Raw genomic sequence first — 11,413 nt, 5'->3', positions numbered from 1 at the left:
AAATACAATAGCTAAATACGTGATTTATATTAGTAATATGTATTCATTATCGAGTTTCGATAGATGTTATGGTTAAAGTATAGATAACCCATGGTGTGATTGTGTGCTTGAAAACAAAGAGAAAAAATAAACAGTTGTTTTATTTATTTTAAGCTTATAAACTTCTAAGATGAACTTACCAGCCAGAAATCACGATCGTAAGCTATCAATATCATTCAATATCGAAAATATTTAAAACATAAACCTTCATAAGTGTAATCAAACGTATATTTTATATATATTAACTTAAGTTCAAGTTGATTTCACAATAAGATTTAAATTTAATTCAACTCGAAGACAAGTAAGGAGAAACAAGGAGAGAGTTGAGTGTTAAATCAGACATAATACCATTCATAACTTTTGAATTCATCACAAAATTTACGTATTTCTTCAATTTTGGTTATATCACCTTTACAGCTGTCCTTTGTTTTCTCATTGGTCTGATGAACCTTGATAAGTGCTAAGCTGACCCAACACACAAAATGTGTTTTGAGTGTTTTCTAACAAAAAATATGGCGTGCAGTTTTCAATTCAAATTTATGTTAATTTAGATATGTTGTTGTAAAATCACATTTTCATTATGTGTATGTAAAGTATGTAAAGCTCAATTGTGCATCAGCTAACACATTTTGTTCTGCTTTGTAACCCATAATAAGAATATTGTTTTTAAGTTGAACATCTGTTGTTTGTTGTTAATCCAAATTTGTAGATCTGCCTAGGGAAGATTTTGATGTCGTAAGCTGAGCCACTTGGAGGGTTCAACATCTTTTGTAAACCATTCAATATTTTTACCCCCAGTTGTTGTTGTATTTACAATGTAATTATCAGTGATTGAGATAACTGTCAGATTAAACAGATCTTGAGTTCACTTTCGCACTAGATTTCAAAGGTGCAGCTTGATCTGGCAGGCGCTCTTACCACTGTGCATAGAGATTCTGTTTTTGCAAAGTAAAAGTTCAATTTTTTCTAAATGTAGACGTGCATTTAATTGGTACATTTTGTTATTTGATTGTGATTGTTGATATAGTTAGTATTTCTTGTTTCATTTGTTTTTGTTTTACTTTTAATGCTTTTTGTCGTGTATAAAAGTATCTAAATTTGCGTACAAAGTATTTTAAAAACTTAAATTTACATAAAAGCATTATAACAACGAGTAGTATCAAAGTTACACAATGGGCTATCTGTGCTCTGCCCACCAAGTTTCTTGCGTTATAAATCCGCAAACATACCACTGTGCCGCTACATAAAAGTAAAACCAGTTTTTATATGCATATTGGCAAGATACGTTTTGAGTCAAATGATTTAAGTAATTTAAGACTTAAATAATGCACATTACATATGATATTTTCTATATTTTGAATAACATTACGAGTTAAATAAGTTGAAACTTAAGAAAATTTCAGATAGTTATATTCCAGACAGTCTAACTTTTTGGAAAATAACCATAAATTGATTCCAAAGAAACATCTTTAGTCATCGTTTTGACAAAAGCTGACAAAGTAAAATAATTAATTTTTCATTTCATGAAACCAGTGCTTTGAACAATAGCTCAGATACCTGATTTTTATTTTGGGCAAGGGAATCAATAGTTGATTAATTATCTCGAGCTCAAGAACTTTCCAGATACAGAGCGATGTAAGCTAAACGTAATTTCTGTAATTAAAAAAACATAAACCTATCAACGTTAGTGCTTATTGGAGGAGATGATCTACATGACTTTTATTTAGGATTCCCAATACATTTTCCTCAAGTCATTAAGGCTAAGATCTACATTTGCCGTCGTTTTTGCAACTTTTTTTTTATCAAACTAATCTATTCATAAAGTTAAAATGTGAAATTTGAACTAATGTCTCTGTAATATTCTCATGGTTACACTTGTCAGTTGTTGTTTTCTAAATATAATATAACCCATCTGTAGATGTGGCATTATGGCATTTTTCACATTTTGAATTTTTTCTTTAAAATATTTCACTCAAAGTGAAAACAAAACAGTGAAACTATAAAAGAAAATCAGAATTTGACTTTTTCAGCGATATTATTACTCTGTATAGTAATTTTATGTTATAGATTGTCTTCAGGCATTACTGAAACCATTGAAGTTTGTTTGTAACAGATTTTGCGCAAAGCAACACAAGGGCTATCTGCGCTGGCCGTCCCTAATTTAGCAGTGTAAGACTAGAGGGAAGGCAACTAGTCATCACCACCCACCGCCAACTCTTGGGCTACTCTTTTACCAAAGAATACCATTTAAGTACTATAGTCGCTGAGTTCATATAGTTGAAGTGATGCATATATATATATATATGATAGTAAAATAAGTGAATAATAAACAACCTTCTATCGCAAAGACAGTTCTCAGCTATATTAATTACTTATAAATTTCTTCAATTGTAAATCATGAAAGAAGAAGCAAAACTAAAATAACAATTCTGTAGCTTATAATAATCATAACGAGCTTAGCATTTCTTGATTTACCTTTTACTAATTTGCAATGAAGAATTTCTGTAACATATTTATTGTCACCTTGCAAAAATGTAAAGCAAGAGTTTCGTTTTCTTTGATCGAATTTATGTATGTAACATAAGCATAATGCACAGATGTTCATTTATCTATTAGATAAGTTATAAAGAAGTTATAAATATAAGTAGTATTTAATACAATACACACAACTTTTGCGATGTTAGACGAAATTGTTATATATATATATATAGATATATATACATATATACAGTTTTTATTACTTTATATGAAGGTCGTGTTATATTTTATATTCTCAGTTTCTATTAGGTACGAATCTTTTTATCAAGTGCTTTTAAAATGTTATCACACGTAGTTTTTGGATAATTTATCATTTCATTATATCGTTTAAAGTAGTTCTTAGAACAGTTTGTGCAAACTGCAGTGCTTAAAGATTGAATACTTTACATGCATCTGTTTATTTTGGCTAAGTAGTTATAATTTGTACTTAGCTCAGAATGATTCTCAAACAACAACATATTTTATTGACTCGACCATAATTATAGTTCGCATGGTAAAAGTTATGAAAAATGAATTTAATTAAATGATTAAAAACATAACACAAAGCTTGTTTATTAGGTGAAAATCAAATATTATTGCACAACGCTTTTAATGCTGAAGAATTCAGTCCATAAGATTACCGTATTTTTCGGAATATAAGACGCACCGTTATTATGAAGACAAGGTTTTTGGGGGGAAAAAGCTACAGTCGCATTTGAAAGATTTTTATTGAACAAAAATTCAATTTGATACTTTAAAAATTAGCATATATTGTTCTAAACACAAAAGAGCCCAAAACATCAAAAATGAGAAAATACCGTAATTCAAAAAAAGGTTTACTGTTATTAAGTTTGGTTCAAAACCTACAAAATCTTCATTGCTTTCACTGTCGCTTGGAAAGAAATCATTGGATTCAATATTATGGTCAAAGAAAATGTCATCTTCGGTCCCATCCATTCCGTTACTGATACCACATTTCTTAAATGACTTAATCACTATATCACTTCCTACTTTTTCCCACGAATTCTTCACCCACATGCAGACCTAGGCCTTTGCGTTTCATGCACCGATAACACCACGATGTATGACCTGTAAAATTTTCTAAACTATTATCACATGCAATCCTCTTTGCTTTAAAAATTATCATATTTGTAGAAACGGATAGTCCTTGCGTTCTCTGGTCCATAAACCATTCGTACAGTTTATTTTCGAGATCTTGCCATTTTGTTTTTCCCTCGGAAATTGCGCTTATCACTTTTAATCATTTTCAATTCTTCTTCTTGTTCGCGCCAGCAACGAATCATTTTTTGTTGTTGTTGGTAGAGGACCAAAATATCTTTCGGCAGCTCTGTTCCATGCATAATTAATCACACTTAATTTAAATCTAGCTGTGTATGACAGTCTCTTTCCTTTATAAATCGTAAGGGGTGAAAAAATAGAACGAAAAGTGAAGAAACAACTATTTTGCTCCCGAGGCCTAAGATACGGTACTTCGGCTTTCGGTGACGCATCCAACTTGACAGTAAGCACGTGCCAGACTGCCGAATATCAAATGAAAATTAAAATACCGATTAGGCGATTACCTACACTAATTGCATTAAGCGCTCTAAATGGTCAAGCTCATTGCACATTTGAATCCAAGGCAAGCACTCAAAAACGATTTTTTATATGTTAAAGTTAGCCTGAAACGGCCTTATTCTGCTCCATATTAAACAGGAATCGTCGTGTATTTACAAGCTTTTTCACTCTCATTCATTACTATAATTTTTTTTTATTATTTAGAGAGCATTATAAATAGTTATGTTTTTAAAAGAAATAACACATTCAATTGAACTAAACTATGCATGCCTATTTAAATATATTTACACGTGACTGTAAAGATGTGAAAAATACGGTATTTAAAATTTATATGCGTCCAAATTGAGGAATTTCGAAAAAATGGATTTTAGCTAATATATATAAACAATATTAGAAATGTTTAAGAAAAATTTTGAACTAATTTAATCGTAAATCTGCTTCTGATAACTAGAAGTGTCCGCTTTTCTAAGTTCAGCTAGTATGGAGACTATAAGATCTCCTATAATCCGATATACGGCAAAAGGTGCAAGGTCAGAAAGAAAGGAACCGGTTCAAGGTGGGTTTGAGAAAGAAATATAAGAGAAAGGAGTTCAACGAAAAAGAGAAGACTGGGAAATGTGAGAGAGAGAACGAATAAATAAAACGAGAGGGACAAAGAATAAAAGTAATATACTGTCAGTAAGAAACAAAACCTACTTCTAAAACTATGTGTTATCGATTACCAGTAATGAAAAACAATTTGCTATTGTTACGATGGTATTAATCAATACCTGCTATGTATATTAATGATAAAACAGAACACGAACGTAATAACAGGAAGCATTTATTAGACGTTTCGGACTAATCATCAGTAACCTAGAGGTACAAAACAAACAAACAGTATTTGTAATTACAACAAAAATATATACATAAGAAATAAACAGATCGAATATACAAATATAATTCGAGAAAATCAAAACTGAGGCACAAGTGAAATACTTAAAATAGATTTAAATCCAGTGAAGACTGTCTGTTATTTAGAGATTGGAGAAGAGTTTTTATGTATAATGTTGTTGTTTTTATAAGAAGTTCAGTATGATGTTTGGCTCTTGAAAGAATTTTAAAGTTTGAAGGAGAAATCAGATGTTCTGTTTCTGTATTGTGTTGATAGATAGCGGAGTTAGGAGGGTTTGTAACCTTTCTTCCAGTTTTTATAAATATGCCCATGTGTTCGCATGCTCGTTTGGTTGACGTTTGGTTTCACCAATATAGGAGACCTTACAGTCTCCGCACGTGTATGAGTAAGATGAGATGTGAATAATGGGCAGTCGGCAGTCTAAAGTTGGGTTTCATAATGACTTTCAGGTCAATTTGGGGATAATAAGTATTACATAACTTTTTCAACTGTTTTGTGATAAGGCAGCTCTGTCTCCCGAGATACGTAAGCAGGTGTATAAGGGAAGTTTGGGTACAGTGGGAATCTTAGGTGGCTTGACAAACAAATTAGTTAGGAATGAGAAAGTTATTTTCTCCAAGAAATGCAATAGGGTAACCGTTTCGAAAGAGAATGTTTTGTATGGAAGTAATTTCTTTGTGAAGGGCTAAATAGGGTGAGATAAGTTTATAAGCTCTATCTAGTAGACAGAGAATAAGATTGCGTTTGAAAGAGAAAGGTATAAAACTGTTAAATTGAGTGAAAAGGCCAGTAAACGTGTGTAGACAGAAGTTGAAAAGCCGTTAGCATCATGGTTAACAAGAACGTAAAGAAAAGGAGTAGTTATTAGTTTCAATTTCATTAGTCAAGTGTTTAGAGGGGTGTTGAGAATTGAGACAGTCAAGCAGGCGTTGGATATTATCAATGTAGAAACAGGACATCCGATTTCTCCCTCAAAATTCTTTCAAGAGCCAAACATAATACTGAACTTTTTATAAAAAAAAATGTTGTACATAAAAACTCTTCTTCCGTCCCTAAAGAACACACAGTCTTCATTGGATTTAAACCTATTTTAACTACTTTACTTGTGCCTCAATTTTCATTTTTTCGTGCTATAATTGTATATTCGATCTGTTTATTTCTTATGTATATATTTCTGTTCTAATTACAAAGATTGTTTGTTTGTTTTGTAACCATAGATTACTGATGGTGGAGTTATAACGATTCCGAAACGTCTAATAAATGCTTCCTGTTATTACTTTCGTGTTTTGTTTTATCATTAAGCTATGTTTTCCGAAAAAATGAGTCGACTGCTAAGCATAATTAAAACCTATATAAGGTTGATGGACATAAGAAGGGAAAACTGAATGCGAGTGAATCTTTATTGTAACAAAAATATAGGAGTTCTCAGGGAGGTGAAATAGGATGTCGGATCCAAACATCTACCCTCCATAAGTCACTTCCCAGGGTACCTGAGGAGAAATGCTAAGTTTAGGTGAGATCTCTTTAAAATTATCATACTGTTAATGTCAGAAAATGCCGACCGAAGGAGTGCAGTTTGTTATAATTGCTTCTTCGAGTATATAAGACTTAAAGCACTAGATGTATGTTCAAGTCGACATTCTCGTCTAAAAATAGAATAAGTTGTTATGTGACATGGCTGAGCCCTGTATATTCTAGGATTGAAGTAGTTTAGACGTGCTGATGATAATCTTTGAATTAATCTAGTTAACAAATAATTAACATTGTGATTTGATAGTCTTAGTACTTACCAGGATATTTTTTTTTTCATGGAGGTTAAATTATATCTTTGTTTATTTTAGAAACTCAGATATTTTGAACATGTTATTTCTTTATTTTGCTCACCTAAGTGTTTATCGATGAGAAGATGCGGCACTGTTCCTTAAGTACAAGTGTGTATATACAGCATATCAGGATCCATGATCAGTTCTCGTTCGGATTACACAGAGTTAAGACGTGTTTTCTCGCCTGTCTGCATTTTTAAATTTTTTCTTCATTGTGTTGAAACAGTCCTTATCAGGGCTTAGTGTAGAAGTGTAAAATGTTACTATAGTGCTTGCATCCATCAAAATCTATAGCACGCACAAACAGTGCAAAGGCCTCCAACCAGAATTCACCATAAGCATCAGCCGCTCGAGTAAGAAAAGGAAGAAAAATCGTCGTTGACCCGGTCTCAGAACCAGCCACTGACTGAGGCAAAACAGTACAAGATGCTGTCAGCTGCCCAGGCAGCCATGAGCACCGACGATGATTCGGATTCTTCCTCATCTTCAGTATCAACTGTCACTGCTGCATCACAAGCCTCACCTGAACCCGTTCGATCTCGCCGCTCCTCAACCAACCCAACCCAGCTGAACAATCCATTACCAGAAGCAAAGAAGCCCCCTCCAGTCATTATCGTCGAGGGAATTCCTGCCTTGTACAGACAACCTCAAGTTGTTTCCTAACATCACATTCAGCAACGTCCGTCGACTCCCCCGAGGAGGTATAGTCATCAAATGTGACTATCCAAGGGACTATTCCACGCTCCTTAAAACTTGGCCCTCAGACGCCTTCAACGGATGCTCAATCAACACCCATGTCCCAACGGACAACGAACCAAGGAAAACCTTAATCATTCGAGGAATTCCACTGGACACAACCAACAAGGAGATCGAACTCCACTTTAGACAAGTTACATTCACAAACTTTTCCCGAATCAAGTCAACCAAAACTCAAAACCTCACGCCACTTATCAGAATCACTCTGACAGACACAAAGCAAGCTGCCCAACTCCTCCAAGACGGCATCACCAGGTGGTTCAGAAGACTCAAGGTCGAAGAACCCAACTTCTCGAGCCCCCCAGTCCTCCAGTGTTTTAATTGTCAACGTTTTGGCCACTCCAGATCTGCCTGTACTGCCAAACCCCGTTGTGTTCGCTGTGCTGGCGAACACCTCGTCTCTGAATGCCCCAAAGAAAGGAATGACACCAAGTGTAGCAGTTGTGGAGGTCAGCATGCTGCCTGCTATCGAGGATGTCCCAAATTTCAATTCGTCGCCGGAATCAGGGCCAAACTCCCGTCACGTGCGCCTGGTCCACCAGCACCTATCTCCTCCAGCCGAAATTTCCCTCCTCTCCCTCAACTCCCTCAATTCAACACCAGTGCCCCCGAGCAACACAAACCACAGTCTCCCAAAACCTTCGCCTCAGTCACCAAGCGCCAAACTGAACCTGCCAATCAACAAGAACCATCTACTTCCAAGAAACAAGAACTTCGCCCTGCCAGCCTTGTCGCATTCATAGTGGACATGTCAACCCAGAATTCGACAGAGCTTCATTTTTAAACATCGTCACTGAATCAGCCCACCAGCACCTTAACGTCAGGGGAATCACACCAGAAACGCTGGACAAACTCATCACAAGCAGATATCCAGTCTACTAATTCTTTAACCTTATTACATGTTAACATTCAAGGTGGCCTTAACTACAAAAAATTCGAACTATTTGACTTATGTAATGAAATAGACGCCTCAGTTATATCTATTAACGAAAGTCTTTTAAATAATTACTCTAACTTCCACCTTCCTAACTATAAAATAATTTCCATACCTAAAAGTACCCATACCAGAGGTATAGCACTATTATACGAACACAACATTGACCTAACTCTAATCAACCACAACACCTCCACTTACCACGAACACATTCTCTGTAAGATTAAAACCCCTTTTCTACCAGAATTAACACTCCTAGCCTTATCATCTCTCCCAACTCAACCCCTGACATCACATTCCTACACACAATTATATCAAACTATAACAATGTAATAATCCTCGGGGACCTCAATGCTTCACACCCCCTCCTCCAAGGTTTTACCACTACCACTGCTGGTAGAGCCATCGCCAATCTCACACAACTACATAACTACACCGTTATTAACGATAACTCCCCTACCCACACACACCACAATGGAACACAAAGCATAATCGATCTCGCTATAATTCCACCAGCCATAGTACACCTCACAAGTAACTTTAAAGTACACGATAACATCGGAGGAGACCATAATCCTCTTTCATTTAAAATCAGTAACCCAAACTGGTCAATACCTAGAAGCCAAGTCCAACACCACTCAAACATCCCCAATTTCAAAAAAGTTAACTGGACCATATTCAATCAACATTTAGACAACAATTTACCCGACCCCATAACGAACGCCAACTCCGAACAGGATATCGAACTTTACCACGAATACATCACACAAGCCATAAGCAAAACCATAGATAAATTAGTCCCGAAAAACTCCAACAAAACCATGCCCAACCACTGGACATTAACTCCTGAAATACATAGTCTAATAATATCCAGACGCAAGCTCTGCAAAGAATTCATCAACACCAGAAATCCCGACACAAAAACCCAAATCAATGCAGTCAAAAACAAAATGAAAAAACTCATTAAAACTCAACAACGTGACAACTGAAACAACTTTTGCAACAAGCTCGATAGCCTCAAACAAGACCCCTCCACCTTCTGGAAAACTTTTAAAAGCATATGCCGTGACAATAATGACACTGGTAATATAACCTATGAAAACCTCACAGCCTCTACCGATGATCAAAAAACAAAAATTTTTGCACAATATTTCGAGAAAACATTTGTCACCCAGCAGGACGCCAGATTCAATAGCAAACACCAGGACAAGATCAACACCTTTATCAACGCCAAAACTACTTTATTTTCCACCTCTTTCCCAGTCAACATACTCCATTCCCACACTCCAAGTTCACCTCAAGATATATCTACCCCTGTAACCATACCCGAAGTTAAAACCCATCTAAAAACTATCAAAAACAAAACTCCTGGTGATGACAAAATCCCCAACATAGTGCTAAAAAACGCATCACCCAAACTTCTGACACATCTCACCAACCTATACAATCTGTCACTTTTCTCGGGTTATCTCCCACATGCATGGAAGGCAGCTCTTATCACAGTTATCCCCAAAAAAGGCACCCAATCAATAAATCCAAGCGATTTCAGACCCATAAGCTTAATTAAATGCACTGGCAAACTTCTAGAGAAAATTATAACGACAAGGTTATTATGGATGCTAGAAAATAACAACACATTATCACACATCCAGAACGCGGGTCGCAAAAACAGACAAATTGCTGACCACCTCCTTCGACAAGTAGAATCCACATTTACTGGATTTAATAAACTACAGGCCTCTATTGCCACATTCCTAGACGTACCAAAAGCTTTCGACACTGTATGGCACGACGGGCTCAAGTACAAACTAATTAAATATCATATACCCACAACTTTCACTAAATGGATCTCCAACTTTCTACACAATAGAACGGCGAAAGTTAAAATAAACACTTCAGTCTCACAACCATTCACGTTTAACGCAGGGGTCTGTCTTAAGTCCTCTGCTGTACACACTCTTTGTTAACGACTTGCCGCAGCCAACCACGCCCCTCACAATATGCCGATGATATAGCCCTATGGAGCATCTCCTGGGACCCCCCACTAGCGGCAAAGAAAACACAAACAGCCCTTGACAAAATCACACAGTGGTGCAACAAGTGGAGAATAATACTTAATCCTACCAAAACCCAGCCAATCATACTCTACCGTAGATTACACAAAAGACTCAAGCGTGTCAAGCTAGCTAAATTAAACCTCTACAATAACCCAATTTCATTCACTAAATCCGCCAAATTCCTAGGCATAACCATAAATCCTAAATTAACTTGGCACACACATTTTAAAGAAATTTGCAAGAAAATCAAAACAAGAATAGCTTACCTCCGCAAAATCAGTCACCACGCCCGCGGTTGTAGACCACAAATAATCATGTACATTTACAAAACATTTATTAGACCATTATTAGATTACGGCGCAATGATCACATGTAACGTGAATAATAACCAACAGCAGATTATACAAAAGCTGCAAAATAAAGTAATACGTCTCGCTTACCGACTCCCTCAATACACATCCGCATATTACGTTGAAAAACACACATCACTACACAGTATGCAAGACCGCATCTCTAAACTCGCCGTCAAATATTACAAAAAAGCCACCCATCGAAACTCACTCACTGCCGAATTCCACAAAACTGCCGCCACCCCCAAACCATGGTGCAAATACTTATCCCCATACAACAAGATACACAACAACACTACCACACCTCCATGATCAACAGAAATACTCACAACATACTGTATTCTTTGCCTAATCAATACATTATTCAGTATCGTTCCAGGTTCTCATCACGTCACTGAATCTTCATCTGGGCACTAGTCGGGCTTCTATTTGGTCCCGACTAGTGAAAGTGGGTTTTCTCGGGG

This window comes from Limulus polyphemus, unplaced genomic scaffold, assembly GCF_000517525.1.
Source record: "Limulus polyphemus unplaced genomic scaffold, Limulus_polyphemus-2.1.2 Scaffold2246, whole genome shotgun sequence".
NCBI lineage: Eukaryota > Metazoa > Arthropoda > Merostomata > Xiphosura > Limulidae > Limulus > Limulus polyphemus.
Note: the sequence above shows the minus strand (reverse complement) of the source record.